This window comes from Crocodylus porosus, unplaced genomic scaffold (assembly GCF_001723895.1).
Source record: "Crocodylus porosus isolate Cpor-Errol unplaced genomic scaffold, CroPor_comp1, whole genome shotgun sequence".
In the NCBI taxonomy this organism is placed as follows: Eukaryota; Metazoa; Chordata; order Crocodylia; family Crocodylidae; genus Crocodylus; species Crocodylus porosus.
In genome coordinates this window covers 8,270,816-8,289,316 of record NW_017728939.1, presented here as the reverse complement: position 1 = coordinate 8,289,316, position 18,501 = coordinate 8,270,816, and the positions used below count along the sequence as shown (strand labels likewise).

The window sequence follows — 18,501 nt, the reverse complement described above, 5'->3', positions numbered from 1 at the left end:
GGGAAGGGAGAAGAGCTAGCAACGGTCCCTGCAGCAGCTGATGTGAGAGGGTCACGGGTCCGGTTCTGAAGTGGGGTGACTGGCTGGCTCATGGAGCACGGAGGGGATGCGGGGCCTTTCACCTCCAAGCTGCCAGCTCGACTTCAGCCTCACTTGGCAGTGACCAGGCATCCTCGCCATCTGTTGTTGCGCTGGCCTGTCTGAAACAGGCTGTTGGTCTCAGTCCAGTTCCTCCTGGGCTAGTGCCTACCACACAAAATCCACCACCCTAATTGGCATTCACTGACACCCTCATTGGCAGAAGTGAGTGGCTTTGAGGCCTTGTCCGCACAGGGAAGATTGCACATGTGCAGTTGCCAGCGTAGGCTGACCCCTTCAAAACCACATTGATGCTACTATGGATGGGCTGTGCGCCAGCACCTGAGAGCTCCTGCAACAGATTCTCTTGTGCGGCTTTGTAGAGGAAGACCTCTGGGGGGGTTTGGGCCTTACTTGCATTGGAGAATTGAGCTGGGCATGAGTGTGGCTGTTTCTGTGTGCCTGTACGAGCTTGGTGGTAGTTGTGTTCTAGCGATAGCACTTCAGTGCTTCCTTAAGCCAGGGCAGGGGCAATGCCCTCTGGGTATCTTCCCACAGTCTGCAGCTCTGTTCCCATTAGGGGCACATCCTGGGGAGTCTGCAAGGCTTGTGATACATTGTGGGACATTGGGTAATTGAGTTACCACACTTTTTGGGAGATGTTGCAAAGCCTTTGATTCACTGCAGGAGAACTAAGGGAATGACATCCGGTTACCTCCACCCACCCTTGCAGTACTCAGGTTCACACGGAACAGGTTATGGTTAAACCTGCAATAAAGCTGTGTTTTCTAACCAGTTGTTTGATTGTTCCCAGGTGGTTGAGGGTGTCTCTGTGTTGTGCAAACAGCCCTGTGGCTCTAGGCAGTTTAGTTTCTCTGGTCTTTTCTCCCATGGGAGCTCTGAACTGTCAACATTGGTGGTGCTCGACCAAGGTGCTGTGGCACCAGGAAAGGCTGCAAGATCCTCTGCATATCAGCACAGTGATGTCTTCAAACACCTGATGATTCACATGCTAACCTCAATAGGAATCCACAGTGTCAAAACCATCCTGCCCCACAGTGGTCCTTTGCAACAGAAGAATCGCTCTGTTACTTTTTTTAGTCCAAAAATGAGCGGAAGTGAAGCGCTGGCGTTTTCTGGTGGGCGCTCTGAGTCTAAAAAGGTTGAGAACCACTTGTCTGGGTCTGAGGATGATGATGACCCTGCCTGGACCAGGCTATGGGGACTGAATTCCCCTCTTGCTCTCAGTGGAAGCCCCTCATGGCAGGGAGCCACGCTGCTGCCCTTGCTGTACCTGTGCTGTGTGCACCTTCCCTGAGCAGCATAACGTTCACTCAGAAGGTTTTGTTTCTTTTAACAGCCCTTGGGGCCATGAGATCTCCCTGCCAGTTTCTGGCAGAACCTGTCAGGCAACTTTCGGCTTTATCTTTTGTGATAAACAAAAGGGGGAGAGTCATGTTAGAAGAGCCCCTGATGTCTTTGCTGCTGTTCTGAGCCTGCTGTACAGCTCCGGGTCTGCTTTCTAGCCCATCCCACGGAGCCTGGAAAAAGCCCCCGCCCTTCAAACACATGCTCTGAGCCTGTTACTTCACCCTTTGGAGGATCTGTGGAAAGCATTCAGGGTTTTAGCAGCAAACCCAGGCTTTCCCTGTTCCAGCTGATTGCTACAGAGCAGCTGCGGGATCAGCGTAGGGCTAGAGCCCAAGGCAGAGTAGCAGGTGGAGCCAAAAGGGGCAGAGATACAACTCCACCATCCCATCTTCTATGGGGAGGCTTCTGCTTACTGGGGAGGCTTGGGGCTCTGGATGCCTGAGTTTGCTTCCTGGCTCTGGCTCTTTGACTCTGGCCAAATCACTGTGCCATGCTGTGCCTCAGTTTCCCCATCTCTGCCTGCACCTTGCACTTCTGTGGTGGAAGTATTACTGTATTGTTATTTATATACCAGGGCTGGATCCACCCTCTGGGGAAGTCCATATCTGGATCCAGCTGCCTGTGTTCTCAGATGAGCCTGGCCTGAATCCCCAGCCTGAATGTTGAGACTCTCCAGATTGGGGTCCCATCTCTGCTGTCTCTCCTTATTCTGCTTTAGTGACCCTCCGTCGGGTTTGCCGGGGTAATAGCCTCTGGGTCTTGCATCCCAGCATGGTCTCTTCTCTGTGTGAATGCCCGTGTGCGGCTCATTTGCACAAGGAGCCCACGCCGTCCGCACAGCTTCGAGGCATGCTGCCCCTTTATGTTTAACCCGAGTGTTTGAGCCCCTCTGTGAAGACACCCTGGGAACCAGCAGCCCGCATACAGCACAAAGGCTGTTGGAGGCATCTCTGCTCACTGGATTAGCATGGTTGCTGCAGCAACCCAGAACAAACCTGTCTGCGTGTATCACCGGAGAACGGCTGGGCTCTGGGCGTCTGGAGACGTTTGTGGGATTCCTCTACTTCTGATCTCGGCAGAAGAGGGACGTGCCCATGAGGCAGTGGCAGGGCATTGTGTTAGAGGAGGGCTGTTTTCTGCAGGGTTTGGTCCTGTCTTTCCCTTGCTGGGTGCTGGTGACAGACCCCACCATCCGGTACATTGCACAGTGATCGCTTCCATTCCTCCCCCCACCCCAGATCACAGCCCCTGCAGATGCAAGGCAGAGCCAGGGTGCAGGAGACACGGAGAGGGAACTAAAGAAAGACACTGCTATTGGAGTTGAAATTGGAAACGGAGCTGGTGCAGTTGTCTTGTGAGGCCTGTAAACAGTCGGCCTGTGTTTCCTTGGCTCGCCAGCCCGCTGCCAGGACATGGGGACACTTGTTCGCGGCGGGTCGGGGGTCAGTGGAGATGTGAAGAATTCCCCTTTCTGCAATCTCTGGAATCTGTCCCAGCGCTGACTGGGGAGCAGGGTGCCCGGCCCAGACACAGACCGTCATTCTTCCCCTTCCTTTGCTCTTAAAGGGAGAAATGATTGGAATTGGCACTGGGGCTGTGACCCCAGCTCTGTGATTCCCCCCCGAGCGCCGGCGGGCAGGGTGAGGGCACAAGGGCAAAGGGCCCCCTGAAGGCAGGGTGAAGAGTGTGAAGTGCAGGCCAGAGGCACCGCAACTGTGGGGCGAGAGATGGGGCAGCTGGGGTAGAGGGAGCCCCAGATCAAGGGGCGATGGGGAAGAACTCGCTGGCCCATGGGAGGGGCACGGTACTGGCAGTGGGGAGAGGAGGGGACCTGTATCCACACTGGGAGAGAGGCACCGGCGTCAGGGACCACCTCCTAGCTCCCCTGGGCACTGGCACGCGTGGAAGGCTTGTGCCATCCTCTCCAGTTCTGCCCTCAGGAGGCAAGAACAGGTGCCTGGCTCCGAGCATGCTCGGCTGTGCATTTGCTCCACCATGTGCTAATGCCACCACAATGGAAAGTGTTACTATAGATCCTCTAATTTGCCAGTTCGCTACCCACTGTTCAGTTGCTGTCTGGGCTCTCACCAGGCCTGGCTACCTGCTAAGAGCCGGTTCGAGCCTGGACCAGGAAGCGTCACAGCCCCGGGCTGGGAGCTTTGGGAAGGGCATTCGTCTTGGCTGCAGAACCTGGGGGGTTGAGTCAGGGTTTGTCTCCATGGCAGGATTGCATTGAGCTAACTAAAACTGGATTAGGATTTGGCTCGGCAGGCCCCGTGTCTGGACGGCCAAGAGTTCATTTGTCCGGTAGTGATTTGGCTGACATCAGTTCCTGATGCTAAATCGCTAGAAGGGTATCTACATGGGAGAGACCTTTTGATATACCCCGGGGTCTGGATTTATACTGATCTAGTTATACTGACCATACCCGCCCCTTAGGAGTCCTGCTATCCTGGGCTCAGAGAGGTTTTTCCGTGCTCAGAAAGACGGGTGAGTTGTCTGCCGAGAGTCACTAAGAGAAGGGCACGGGTGATGCGACCACTGCCTATACACACTCACAGGGAAGAGCAATTCGACAGTAGCGGGCTCTTTTGCTGGCTAGGCCATGGCCTAACAAGCCCAACGCTGGAATTGGAGCCCACACCAACCAAATCAGACTAGAAATAAGGGCAGGTTGTAAAGAGGGAGGGTAGTTCACCACTGTAATGTGTCGAGGTTTGCGGCTCTTCTGTTACTAGAAACAGTCGCATGCTGGTCGGCTGGTGGAGAATCCAGGGAAGTCCTAGTTATTCAGGACCTCCGAGTGGGCAATCGCAATGAATCCGTCTGGCCTTATATATAATCTGTGAGCATGTAGAAACTGGGGAAAGCTGCACTGATAAGTGTCTCCTGGATGGTGTGCTGCAAAGGCCTTGTGTGCACACAGGCAGGACTACTTGAACTATCCTGGTCTAGTCCAGTCAACATGACCTTTCTAGTGTGATGCCGTGATATGGGTTCAGAAGTGCTTACACTGGCAAGGCTGTTTCTACACCGGCAGAGGATGAAACTCTGCCCGTATAAAGCACCTTTACCCTGGAGAACGGAGTGACTTGGTTTATATATCGCTATTTGAGAGTAGGAACTGAGGCCCAGGCACCAACAGAAGGAAGGGACTTCAGGTCAGGCCTGTGGGTGACAACCCTGGGTGCCCTTTCCTCTCCCACCATGTGTTGCACGGATCGGTGAGCACTGCCTGCGGCAGTTCAGGGAAGTTCTCATTACATAAGAGCAGAGGGAATTTCCCCGGGGCTCATTTGCAGCTCCGGAGAAGGTCCCTAATTGGCAGCACTGCCTGCTCACGCTTACTTTCTGCGTGTGTGAATGAGGAAGTGACACAGCACTTAGAGCTTTGCTGTGAGACATGCAGCGACAGTCACAGCTGACTTGGGAAAACAACCTGAGAAAACCCACCGGGCAGCTGAACTGACCTGGGGCAGCACTTTCCATCAAGGGGAAACCTTGCAAAATGCTGCATCGCCAGCATGAGGAACAAACACACTTTGATCTACCTGTCTGAGCATGTATCTAGGAGGCAGGAGTTCTCATCTCGTCTCCCAGAAGGTCTTCATCAAGTTCAGGGCTGAATGACCCTGTGTGCTGATCTGGGCAGGATGGATGAAATTCCCCTCCGTGCACAGACCCAGGAGGGATGCTGAAGTTCACAAAGAGTCTTCCCAGGAAATAGCTCTTCTAGCCCTGACCCCCCAGGTAACAGGGCAAACAATAATCTAGCCCTTGGCCCAAACACCCATCTGCTTTGGATCAGGCCCGGAGCTAATCTTTGTAGCTGGGTTCATCCCATGTCTCCTGGGGAGTTTTAGCTTTGAGTGGGCTTCAAGGCAGGAAACCAGCACTGCATAGACACTCACCTGATCCACCCTCAGAAGCCCCTGGGAGGGGAAGCAGAAGCCATTTCCCAGTGGGGAACTGGAGAGGGGAAGTGATGTGTCCACAGCCTTTGAGTCACTGAGTCACAACTGGGAGCAGAGTCCCAGGGACACCAGTTTCTTGTTCTGCACTCAGGGTGCTGAGCGCAATTTGGGGGCTCCCGAGAGCAGCACTTCCTTAGGCATCGCACCAGTCCCACAACCTCCTGAAGCCTGAGCAAACGTGAGCCAGGGAGAGCCCGGTGACCTTCATGAGGGCAGTTTGGGGTCCAGGTGTTGGGCTCTGGGGGCAGAGGTCATTGGGTTCATGCTTATTTCCCATCTGCTTGTGCCATATGGAAGTAGAGATCCCAGGCCCGCATCTTGCCCAGGGCAGGACTTCTAGGGGGAACAGGATTGTGGCCCATGCTTCTCAAATAGCTGCTTCTGCCAGTCAGGCTGAATTCCCCAGATCAGGGAGGGGGAAGGGGGGCACGGAGCGGAGTTGTGCAGCCAGCTCCGTGCTGCACCCTGCTGCTCACAGGCTGAGCATCTGAAGGGGGATCCTGCTGATAGGTTGCATGCCCTTGGGGCTGCAGGGAGCCAGGCCTTGCACCAAAGCATTTTCTTTAGCATGAGAGGGCAACTGGAAGGGGCGGGGTGGGCAGGAGGGGATCTCACACTTGATCTCATAGATTAGCTTGGTGCCCATCCGAGTCAGGCGCACCAGGCCAGAGAAGGACTCCTCAAGCGGCTTCTGTGAAGCACTAGCATGATGGTTCCCCTTTCGGACACCAATTTTCACTGCCGTACCAGGAGAGCCTAAAACGGCCAGGACTCTTCAGTTTGGATAGGAGAAGAATGATGGGGGGATATGGTAAAGGTCTATAAGATCGTGCCGGGTGTGGATCAAAGAAACAGGGTACTGTTGTTCACTAAATCCCAGAACACTAGAATCAGGGGGCACCCACTGAAAGGAGCAGGTGACAAATTTAAAACTAACAAGAGAAAGTACATTTTTCCGCATGTCAGTAACTCATGGAATTCATTGCCACAGGACGTGATGGAGGCAGGGAGCACCGCCAGCTTCAAAAAGGGACTGGATAAATTCATGGATGATAAATCTATTAATGGCTATTGAGCAGAATGGCCAGATATGTTTCCTCTGGCATCTCTAACCCAATAAATGGTGGGTGCAAAGGAGGGTATTGAGTAGGAGATGGATCACTCAAGAGAGATCTAGTTCAGTGCTTTCCCTGCATAGCCTCCACTCCTGCCACTTTCAGAGACAGGTCTATTTGCCACGTTAATGGGTCATGGGCCAACAGCCCACTGAGTGAAACTATAAGCCTCCCTCAGAAGGGGAGGCTACCGGGAAAGTGGAGACTGAGTGCTTGGGGCAACTGAAAATATAACAGGGACGGGAGGGGAGGTCAGAGGTTTAGCATGAATGCACCAAGGGGGGGTACTGAGCAGAACACACGGGCCAGTGCCCTCTGACCCTCAAATGAGTCCAGGGATCCAGTGGACACTGCCCAGTGAAGCTCCACTCAGAGATGGGATTGCACTAGGGACAGGAAAGTGGCCCCGCAGTCCTTGGGGTCCTCCCAGCCAGAGCATCCCTCCTGGTGAGGCAGATGGTGAGTTGAGCCAGAGCCAGGAGGAGGTTGACCAGGAGGTCCCAGGACTTGGTGGGGAGTTGGATGGGGAGTGCACGAATAAACAGGGGAGGGGAGTAGTGCAGCCAGGACCTCAGCAAGAGGTTCTGGAGGAGGCGGTGAAGGGGCTGCAGCCTGGCACCCTAGGTTGGCAAGCAACAGTGTCTCCCTCTGTTCATAGAGGGGTGTCCATGAACTGTGCCAGATACATGCCCAGGGTGAAGGCTCTGTGGAGCAGCCACCAACTGAGGTCCCTGGTGGCTTGTGGGATCAAGGTGGAGTACAGATCTATCCACTGGGGACCTTCATCCTCACCAAGGATGTTCCACAGCTTGGTGTCTGGGCGGGACGTGAGGATGAGGATGGGATGGTGGAGGGTGTGGATCATGAGCATGCTGGTGATGATGGGTAGTTTGGAAGCAGACTGGCTTGGTATCCCTCAGCCCGCTGAGATGGTGTGGCGGGGAGCTCTGTGGGGCACTGGGCTAGCTGGACCATTGGTGGCATTTCTTATGTTCGTATGTGGGTCGTCTCTAGGGCCAGGCATCAGGCACAAGACACAGGGGCTTTCCACTCCAACCACTTTATTGCACGCGTGTTGCAGCAGGGAGCTTCAGTCCCAGTGAGAGGGCTGCTATCGGGGAGGCCAGGGAACAGAACGGCTCGGGTCTTTCCGCTTCGTCTTGGGGATCAAGCAGGCGATACTGCAAACCATCCCTGGAGATGGAAAGACACGCATTCAGTTCTCACTGGTGCCCAGTCCTAGCAAGGCTCCCTGGGCGCCCTGTGCCTATTCACTCCTAACAGCTCTGGGCGCAGTAGCATGCCAGCTGAAAGATAACTTCCTCTGGGACTTAGGCCTCCTACTTTGTTCAGCCCCTTCAGAGAAAAACCCACCTTGTCCTGTGTCACCACCACCCCGAGTCTCATTGCCAGGGCAGAGTGCAGGGGACACTCTGCTAGCCTGGGGTGCGGAGAGAGACTTTGAGTCCTGGCTTGGGTTTCCTGGTTTAACCTTGCCAAGGTCCGTCCAGTGAAGGGGAGCCACTGTGCTCTGTGGCATGGCTCTCGGGCACGTATGATTTGTGATGAGACCCTGTGGAGCAGTGACCATGGGGTGGGCTACGTAGGGATGAGGGTTATGTCTTTTGTTCTTGGTCTTTACAAAGCGAAGGAAAGGTTTTCTCAAGAGCAGCCTGACTCATTCAAGCTGTGGGTTGTTATCCCCATGCTGGGCCATAAAATCCAGGCAGGGCAGCTCTGGAGCAAGGATGATCCCTTCAGGTGGGGTGGGGGACAAGGGACAACAAACATGCAGTGTCCCTTTAAGACCCCATAGACATGCCAGCAGTGCTCAGATGAATGGGGAATTGACTGAGCTGGTGGCAGCTGCTCTGCTCAGAGGAGAGCCCGTCTGAAACTCCCCCTTTGTGCTGTGGGGACATGCTAGCTGGCGCCGAGCTGCCCAGGATGGGTCTGGGCAGCTGATGGGGTGTGCTTATGTGCAATTGTGCATCTTCCCCTCTTCCATGCATGCACGAGGGGATGTGTGCATGGATTAGGACAGTGCACGGCTCCACTCTCCGTCGGTCTCGGAGGGAGAGGTGGGGGTGTTCGGGGTTCTGTTTTCTAGTCAATTCTCCCCACATTGTCCCCATCTCCGGTGGACCCTGAACACCTTCCAGTAATGCTTTCAGCCTTGTTACCAGCATCTACCACCCATGGTTTGTTTTCTCTCTTCCCCTCCTCTTCAGCCCCTGAGAAAGCTCCTGTGTCTGGCACAGATGAGCTCTGCTTGGAGCACAGGAGTGAGGTGGCCCCCAGCGTGTGCACATCAGCCTCTCTTCCTCGCATAAGACGAAGGGGGAGTTTTGGGGGGGGTCTGAGAGCCAGCAGGTAACAGAGCAAGCAGTTGCCCTGTCTTTCACACAGGCTGGATTTGGCATGTACAACCTTTGTCCTGTCACGAGGGACTTGGAGGATGTAACACGCATCGGGGCAGAAGTTGTTGGGAGGGGAGGTCACAGGCCAGTAGTGTCATGTGTGTAGCATGCCTGTTCCCTGGTTAGGGAACACTGACACTTCCATGTGTAATAGCCTGGCTTGCCTCCCTTCACCTGGGCTAGCGCATGGCGAAGGTAAGCTGACACCAGGCTCCTGATGGGGGGCTGAGCTCTGTTACCTGAGCCCTCCAGAAAGCCTTTACCCCTCCAGAGGCCTGGAATTCCTGATGCTGCGATACTGATCTCTCCTGGCCTCCGGACATTAGCAACCCCCCCACCCCCATAATGACTCCTGCAGTCACCAGGAGCGGGAGTAGCCAGAGGGGTGTAGCCAAAGCACAGGCTGGGGAGCTGCAGGCACAAGGAATCCAAAGGACTCTGGTCCGTGCTCGCAGGGCAAGCCTGGGCCAGCCACGTTCTGGCTCCAGGCCTCAGTTTCCCCTTCTGTAACACAGAACCGTCATACCCACTCCCCAGGGGAGGGATGCGGGAAATTGAAGTGAGCTGAGGACAAGCAGCACCAGCGTGCCTGACATCTCTGTGCATTGTGGCCTCGTTTGCTCCACGGTGATGTTAGTTTAGTTAGTGCAGTGACTGGTCTGGTCCTTTTGTAGCGTAATCCAAGCACAGTTACCGTGCACAGTTATACGAGTTATAAAGCTGGGGGGCTTTAAGAGAAGGCTGGATAGGCACCTGGCTGGGGTCATCTGGCCCCAGCACCCTTTCCTGGCCAGGCAGGGGGTCGGACTCGATGATCTGTCACGGTCCCTACCAACTATGAATCTGTGAAAGCGCATCACACCAGTACAGGCAAAGGGGATCAAAAGCTGGGTGTATTCAAGTGCTTACTGTTCCCCTTCTTTCCTCAGAAATGTGTGTTTCTTTCTCAGAACTGCTGCGCAGGGAGGCTGTGGGGAGGGGAGTGAGCATCTCGTGGTGAGAGGCTTTCCTGGCCCTGGCTAGGGGGAGGAGGCCTCACCTTTTGCCTGTGATGGGCTTGGAGGAAGGAAATTGAGACTTCATGCTTCCCTCTTCGCTCAGTGCTCTGGCCTTGCTGACCCAGAAGCATTTTCCCCTCTGGCTCTTTTGCAGATCGCGTCCCTTTGAGTCACCTTCCTGACCGGAATAGGTGAGCAAGTCGAGTGCCTTTTGCCGGCTCCTCATCTCCAGGGCAAGTCCGCGCAGGCGGCTAAGTGCCTCCCCTGTCTCACAGGTTTGTGTCGTGACTCACTGGCTGAGTAATGGACTCCTCACAGGCAAAGCTGGTTTATCACAAGCCTTTTCACTCTCTGCAGGAACCTACTGACCTCAGCAGAGCTCAGCATCCTGAACCAGCTCTGGGAGAGATCCTGTGGCACATAGCTTGCTTTGTGTTGTCAGTGTGATGATGATGGGGTCAGGACTGATCTGCCATCCACCTTCTTCACCCCAGCATCTCAAAGCCTTCTACCATTCATTACACGTCCTCTGCCCCCCATCTCAGCACCCTTCTCTGTATTGTAGGGACAAGGAAACTGAGGCACTGAGCAGGGATATGCCAAGCTCATAGAGCAAATCTGTAGCTAAGTCAAGCATAGAAGCCAGGGATCTTCTCCCTAGGTCTCCTGTGTTTTAATCAGTAGGTAATGCAGAGTCCTCGAGACAGGACTAGAATTTAGACTAGGAAGTAATTGACTTTGGGAAGGCAGTTGACTTACTCTGACATGACAGTCTGATTAAAAAAAAAATCAGCACTGTACAAAATTAGCGCGGCCCGGATTAAATGGATTGAAAAGTAGTTCACTGATAGAATGCAAAAAGCAATGTAAATGGTGACTTGTTGGACGCCCATGGGGATTTCTAGAGGGGTCTTGTGGGGACCTCTTCTTGGTGCCAGCACTCTTCAGTTTCTGTATCAATGGTTTGGAGAACAAAATTAAATCCCAGCTGATCAAAGCTATGGGCTACATACGCAGCAGTCAGTATTGGTGGGGTCAGGTCAGCTATACAGCCTGGCTTGGGTGGGTTGGTAAGGCAGGCTTCCATGAATGGTGTGCACATAACTCGGCCAATTGCAAAGGTCAGGCAGGCACCGAGGAACAAAGAACGCAGATCCAAAGGATGGTCCAGATGAAGACTCGGGGTACATGAATGAATGCTGGCTGTATGGGCATAAGGGTCTCCCAGACCCAGATCAGCCCCTGAACCTCTGGGCACTGAGTTAAAAACCCAAACCGTTCAAGGCTGTGATATCTGTGTTAACTCCCTCCAGTGCTCTTGGTGCTTGGCTCCTCTCCAGGCAGCTCCCAGCAGTTTCCAGAGCAGTCCCTGGCTCTGCTTCCAGCCTGCTTGGTAGCTCTGTTGGCCATGGGACATGCCTGCTGGGGGTCTGACTCCACCGGCAGCTGGGTCATGGGCAGCAAACAGTGCTCTTGTAGGAGCCTGCATGATGAAGAGCATGCTTCTTTGTTGGGAGTGGCTGAGGCTCTGGTGTCCCGGGCCAGGGCAGGGATCAGTGGGATTCAAGGGGAGAGGGCAAGCTTTCTCCCTGGTTCCTTGATTTCAGGCTGTCCTGGTTAGTCCCACAGGGGCAGGGACTTGGATGCTCTTTGCATCCCCCCCAGCACCACCATGCTGGAGTCAAGCATCCCTCCTGCAGACAGGATGTTAACTACATGCTGTCCCTTGGCTGAGGCTTTGGCAACCGGGAGCTGGGGGAGAGGATGTAGAGAGGAAGGGGCCTGGGTAATGGTGACGTAGCTGGGTGCCCCGGCCTGGCGGATGGGGCCAGGCCAGAGGAAGCAGCGAGTGAATCAGACCTGTGCTGGCACTGGCCACTCGCAGGCAGGAAGCCGTAAGTGGGGAGTGGAGCAAAGACACGCAGATCTGGGACAGGAAGGCAGCCTGCGATTTCCAGGGTCAGCAGGAAGACCGTCGGATGCAGGGCCTGGGAACTGGGGCAAGACGAGCCCCTTGGAGTGACGCGGGACAGGAAGCCGAAGCCCTGAAATGAGCAGGGCCTGGGGGGAGGTGGCTGTTATCTCTCCAGGCCACACGTGCTCCCAGGCCAGGGCGGGACTGAGACCACTGGAATTCGGTCAGGGGGTTAGTTACAGCTTCCTGAGGCATCATCCGGGCCACGTCTCGGTGGTCCCATTGACCTGTCCTCCCCTGGGCAGATCAGGGGGCCATGAGCCTCCCAGCTTTGAGAGGTGGCCCTGCAATGACCTGCCTGCTCCCCTCTGCAGGTAGGAGCGTTTCAAAGGCCGATGGTTCTGTCTGTTCCCAACACTGTCCATAGCCTTCCTGTGGACCTCAAAATGCAGAGCCAGTGCCATCCCTGGCAAAAAGGGAAACTGAGGCACAGTGAGGGGAAGGGAGCTCCCTGCACCTGCACACCAAGTCATTGGCAAAGTAGAGAACAGATCCCCCCTCCAAGTCTCCTGGCTCTCAGGCCTGCACCATACCCACCACAAGGCAACGCTTCCCCCACCTGTTAGATCCAACCCTGATTCATGCTCAGTCTCAGACTGATCTCACTGGGATCTGTCATCTTGCTCTGTGGAAACAGTCTCTTTGGATGCTGTTTGTGTAAATGCACACGGATGAACCAGAGGCCCGAGAGGCCCTTTCCACTATTATGTTCCTTTGTTTGCACAGACAGAAACATGTCTAGAGCTAAGGAAACCCGCTGCTTCACTTGCTGTCCCCAAAGCATCTCCTCCTGTTGTGGGGCTATTAAAACAGCTGTCACGTTCCACCCCAGAAGTGGCTGCATTTCAGTGGGGGTTCCTGCAAACAGCTCTCTGTATGCAGGTATTGGCATCCCCACCAACGCTCCCACCATACTGGGGTTAATGTAGGTGGTACAGTCAAGAGTGAAGATGGTGGGCGATGCCGGGGGGTGGCATGGGGATGATTTCTTCCATGTGGCACTTCCCATAGTCTGCATTCAGGGTTAGAGCTAAGCAGGAGCAGAGAGTTGGGAGCTGGGGTTTCACTTCAGGCTCTTAGCTGTGCCCTTTGTCTCTGACTCCGGAGTTCCCCAAGGGGGGCACTGGGAGCCAGGATCCCTTCCTTGCACTGGGGTGAGTCCTGCTGTTGTGCTAGCAGTTCACCCACTTGGAGGATGGAGCCCGGAGCCAAGCACCTGCCATCTCTCCCTCCCCAACCCTATGCTGCGGCTCACGGCAGGTGCAGCTGCTTCACAGAAACAATCAAACAGGGTGGCAGTCACACCAGTGTAAAATAACAGCCCAGCAGAGTTGGGCTTGGGGGTGGGGAGAAGCCAAATATAATGGAGATATTCAGGGCTGTGACTGCAAGAATGCAGGCCCTGATGGTGCCCAGCACATGGTATACAGGACTGCTCCAGCCTGCAAGAAACCACAAGGGATTTCCCAGGCCAGGGCAGCTTGTACCCAGAGAGGAAGCGGGGTGGAGGGGACTGCAGAGGAGTTGTAGGAGGGTGCGAGATCCATTGCAAAAGCTCAGCAGAAATACCCTAGCTGTGTTGGGGGACGGGCTCCTTCTGCAGAGGCCCACACACTTCCCTTCTCCCACATCACTGCCCACGGACCCCTGTCTGTGGGTGTCTGTATGCCAGTGCGTGCTCTGATATTTGCTCTGTGCATGTCTTTATGTGCATTTGCATAGGCGCATGGATTCCAGGGAAAGCAAATACCCAGATCCAATCTCTGTTAGCCTCAGGTACAAGACAAGGGCGAGGTGCAGGGGGGGAATCTGAGGTCTCAGTTTAACTATTGTCTCTCAGGGTGTGCCTGGCCAGTATGAGAAACACATGGGAGCAGGAAGGATGAGCTTCATCCTTCATTGCAACTTCAGTCAGGTGCAGGGAGCCTTTGTGAGTCACTGTGTAGGAAGCTTACAGAGAACTGGGTGATAAAAATATTACCTGGCAAGTGGGCTGGAGAAGCTGGGGGCAGGAAGGGCTCAGGGGAGGGTGCTGTCCTATGTCAGCCTTTCTTCAAACGCTGCCAGCAGTGCAAGCAAGATATTGGACTGCAGAAGAACTGGACTGAAACCCTGGGTGTAAATCAGTGTTACACACTCATCTACAGTTCTCTGGGTGTGTATGGCTGCATGACTGGGATATTACAGAGGTCGAGAGTGTTCAGAGAAGGGCACTGAGAAGGATCAAAGATCTGGGGAAATCTCTTTTATGAAGAGACATGGGCGAGATGAAGGTTGGCATAGGAAGGTTCTGCACAAGGTCAAATAGTGCAACGAAGGGAGTTCATGGTCCACAAACGCAAGAGCGAGGGGGCCGTTCCATTCAGCTTGCTCAGTGTGCAGTTAGACTGAGGGACTCACTGCCTCAAGCTCTCACCAAGGCTGAGAATCTAGGAAGAGTCATAGAAGGACCCAACATCTGCACATGCAACAGGCATATCCAGAATTCGAAGTTTGGATACGGTGTTTGGGAGAGAAAAAACTTCCTGCTGCAGGGCTTCAACCAGTGTGTGTCTCAGAGATCTGCCCGAGACTTGCCACGGTTTTAGATGATCTTACACATGGCTACTGTGTGGTTCCTGTCCCGTCGTCGAAAACAGCTGGTTTTGGCCTCCGTTGCAGATGGGCCCCTGGACAAGATGAAGGGTGGGTCTCCTCCAGCCTGGCAGGTCCTGCCTTCCCATGGAGGGAGCTGCAGGAGACTGATGGTGCCTCGTGGCCAAGGTGTTTGCATTCTGGCTGGGTCGTGTGTGGACTACTCCTTCCTGCTTGCAGATGCAGGGGGTTCCTCTTGTGAGCTGCATTAGGATATTGGGGAGCTGCTCTGGGGTCCAGGCAGCGTGTTAAGAAGGACCATGCGTGCGCACCCGTTCTGGACGTTGTGGGAGCTGCTTCCCAGATCACGTGTACCCTCACAAGGGGGTTGATCTGCTTGAGGGCAAGCGCAGCCCGCAGAACCCTAGTAGCCGCAGTCATTGTCCATAGGGATATCCAACCCACTGAGACTGCAAGTCTCAAAGTGCAGTGCGCCCGTCGTACCACCTGCAGCCTTGACAGGCTTCAGTGTGAGGCAGCTGCTATCCTGCAGAGGCAGCCTGTTGGCTCTTGGTGAATTAAAAGCAGTGAGCCTTTTCCAGCTAGCGGCAGGCCTGGCAGCCAGCTGTCACCTGCTGCAGATCAGCATTACATGCATGAATCTCGAAGTGTAGGGAAGGAATACGTGCATTGGCCGTATGCCTCCCTTCGGCGACTCACTTCCTCCTCCAAGGGCCGAAGTTGGCCAACTTTAGAAATATCAGGTCCTGAAACCAGCTGGAGGAACCTCTTGGGGGGCGGGTGGCAGTCTGAGGAAATCACAGGGGCAGAGTTTCCTGCGGGCTTGTTTCCATCACGCCCCCATTTTGGTCAAATTAGAAGGTCTGACATGCTGCTGTGGGCAAAGAGGGTGGGGACTGTACGGGCAGTAGCTATAGACGATCATGGTGGGGAATTCCTCTTTCTGATGCTGAAACTAGAGTGGAGGCGGAGGCGTGGGTGGGAAATCTGTCGCTGGGCTGATCCTGAATTCCTCACTCAGGACAAATAACACTGACCGTGTCAAAAAGGGCCCAGCCTCTAGTCACGGGGCTGGGGCAGAAGGGGACATGAGTTCTCAATAGACATAGGGGACAGGTGAAGAAGAGTCTTTGAGGTGGAGGCTGGTGTTTCATAGTGTCCTAGACGTTAGGGGCTGGAAGGGACCTTACAGATCATCGGGTCCAGCCCCCCCTGCATCTACTGCACCCCCCTTTCTTACTATATCCAGGTCCTGGCACAGTGGAGCAGGCACTGGGTGGGTGCGGGATGTGGGTGTATGTGTGTGGATGTGTGGGTGTAAGTGGGTATGTGGTTTGTGGGGGTCTGTGAGTGTGCTAGGGGAAGGTGTATGGGGAGGGTTGTGGCATGAGTGGAGGGGGAGGGTTGCAGTAGGTGTGGAGAGGCAAGGCTGCACTGTTGCAATAGTAAAAAATAGAAATAATAAATAATAGGAAGAAAGAGGACCCCCATCTTCTACAAGTGGCCACATGTCACAGGGATGAATACATCATGAGCAAGTTCCTGCTATCCCTGAGGTCTGGCTGTAGCCGGGGGCACTTTTGAAGTGTGTTCAGGGGGTTCCTCTGACTCCAGTGGTCCTCGAAGGAGTGGTAGACAGCAGACCCTAATGCCCAACACTTCAGGGACTTCTCCACTTACCAAGACTGGTGGGATGGGTGATCCCCTCACAGGTGAATGGTTGAGACCCGGAAATGGCGAGCTCTCTTGCCCAGGTAATAATAGTCGAGATGCTGCCAACGGTTTTTCCATCTGCAGAAGGAAGGAGGGAGAGAGGAGGCCATGGGAAGTAAGTCACAGGCTGAGGGGTGAGGGGAGCATGCTAGTGAGACTGGGGAGGACTGGTTGGAGTCCCATGGTATAATAAGCCCATCAAAGAATGCACTGGCTTCCCTTTCCCAAGAGGATGGGAGGGGAGCTGGGATGTCCGTGACTCTCGTTAAGGGGTGAACCTGCTGTTGCTAGCTTCCCACCACCGAGCCTGGGCCGGCTAAGGAGGGTTGTGGTGCTGCCGTGGCCCTCACTCATGTCTCACGGGAGGAGCATGTGCCCGTGGTGTGCTCTCCTGCTCATGCAGCTGCATTGAGCTGCCCCGTTACTGCACCCCAGCAGCTCTGAGCACCGTAAGAACAAGCGATACGTGGTGTCACCCCTCTTTATCCTTCCCTTGGGGTGATGCTGCCTCTCTGGTGCACTGTGAATGCACCACCCCTGGGCATCAGAGCCAAGTCTTGCAGTGAACAGAGAGGGAAAATGCTGCTTTCAGCCTTAAGAGAGGTCTGACCCTGGCATTACTGAGTCCCAGCCTGGCCCCAGACCCCCACCCAGCCCAGCCTGCACAGCTGGAGGTCCTAACTGCCCCACTTTCCTTCCTAGCTCAGCTCAAGTTACCACAACGGCAGAAAGCCATTGGTGTCATCACAGCAGCTGGAGGGGGAGTGATGGAGCCTAGGGCTTCCCCTTGGTGTCAGCAAGCAGGGCTTAACTCCCAGGTCATCAGCTAGACAGGTGTCCAGGAGGCCTGCTGCAGCACAGCCACTGAGAAGTGATCAGGATCAGGAGGGAACATATTTAATTAACCCTCCCGGAGACATTAAATATACAGGTGGGACTTAGGAAGGGCAGGAGGGTTTGTGGAGAGAAGCTTGACTGTTGGGGAGATAATCCAGGCTGGGGATTTTATTGTTGATTCCTAGGCTCTGCAGAACCACTTGGTGCATCTTTTTTGGTTGCCACATCCTGTGGCTCCTAGCGAGTTAGCCCTGACCTGCCTCTTCCCATTGCAGCTACCCCAGATGTGCTGGTCACCCTGGATCCCCAGCCAGTTGCCGCCTGACCTAGTGTCCTCAATGCCTCCACCGCAGCGAGCGGCTGTTCCTGAGCGTTTGAGCCCCGGCTGGAATGCCCCACCACACCCGACACGCAGATCTGGGCTCCAGACCAAGCAGCTGGCCACACAATGAGGTAAAATGCATGCTGGAGGCCAACAAGCTGAACGGATTGGAGGGAGGAGGTGACAGCAGGGCTTGAATATGTGTTTGGGGATGGCGGCGGGGCGGGGGGGGGGACACAGGATGGGTACTTCTCACTGCGGAGAAAATAAAGCACTAAACCATCCTAGCTGGGAACAAAGAGGATCCTGGTAGCGTGCTTGTTTCCCTGCTGCCCTCGGACGGCTCCACAGCTGGAGCATTGTGTGGGTTATTTTCTGCAGCTTGCTGGGGGTTCTCTATAGAGCAGTCCAAGCTCCGGAGACTTGGATATGTTAATTGAGATGGAGTAAGCCTGCTGATATCTACCTGGTGCGGGGATCTCAGGCTGCGGGGCAGGCACGTTGCCTCCACCAGATGCTGTTGATTCTAGTGTCGGTTCCGGCTTCCTTGGACATCCCAGCTTGCTTCCCAAATCACATCTTGGTTTGGGAATGCCCCTGGCTACAGATGAAGCCTGATTTTTTTTATTTTTTCTTTTCCCCCCAAGGGGAAGGGTGATTGGGGGGAGCTGCTGACAGTCACCGCCTTGGATTTCATGCGGGGGGGGGGGGGGGGGATGGAGGCTGTTAATAATTGATAGGAGCTGGCTGGTAAAGGCCCCTCTCTATTTACTCTTGTATTTTCTTCCTTCTCTCTTTCTCAGTCCATCTGGCCTCCTTGAGCTGCACCTCGCCCTGTCGGTCTATAAGTCGCCATCTGCTCTTAAAGGCGAAGTGTGTTGTTTCTCTGCCGTGCGCGAGTGCTCCTGCTCCCTCACCTCGAGGGATTATCCCAGGCCAGGCCTGGGATAATCTAGCAAGCACATCTCCACTTAGGCCTGCTCCCCGAAGCAGGTCCCACAGGCTGTAGCAGCCTGGCTTTGCTATGGGAGGCTCAGTGATTTGGCGGAAGGGCTGGCTGCTGTGCTGTGGAGGTGGAGGTCCAGCGATCCCGATCCCTTCAG

At 54.8% G+C, this 18,501-nt stretch overlaps 1 long non-coding RNA gene across 1 annotated transcript in view; it reads left to right on the top strand.

Moving 5' to 3' along the window:
* Positions 1-18,501, top strand: part of LOC109318496 — a 98,544-nt gene that overhangs the window by 29,988 nt on the left and 50,055 nt on the right. The window contains exon 2 of the long non-coding RNA XR_002103264.1: positions 17,352-17,529. This is a non-coding gene — a long non-coding RNA (uncharacterized LOC109318496). The remainder of the gene's footprint in view (positions 1-17,351; positions 17,530-18,501) is intronic.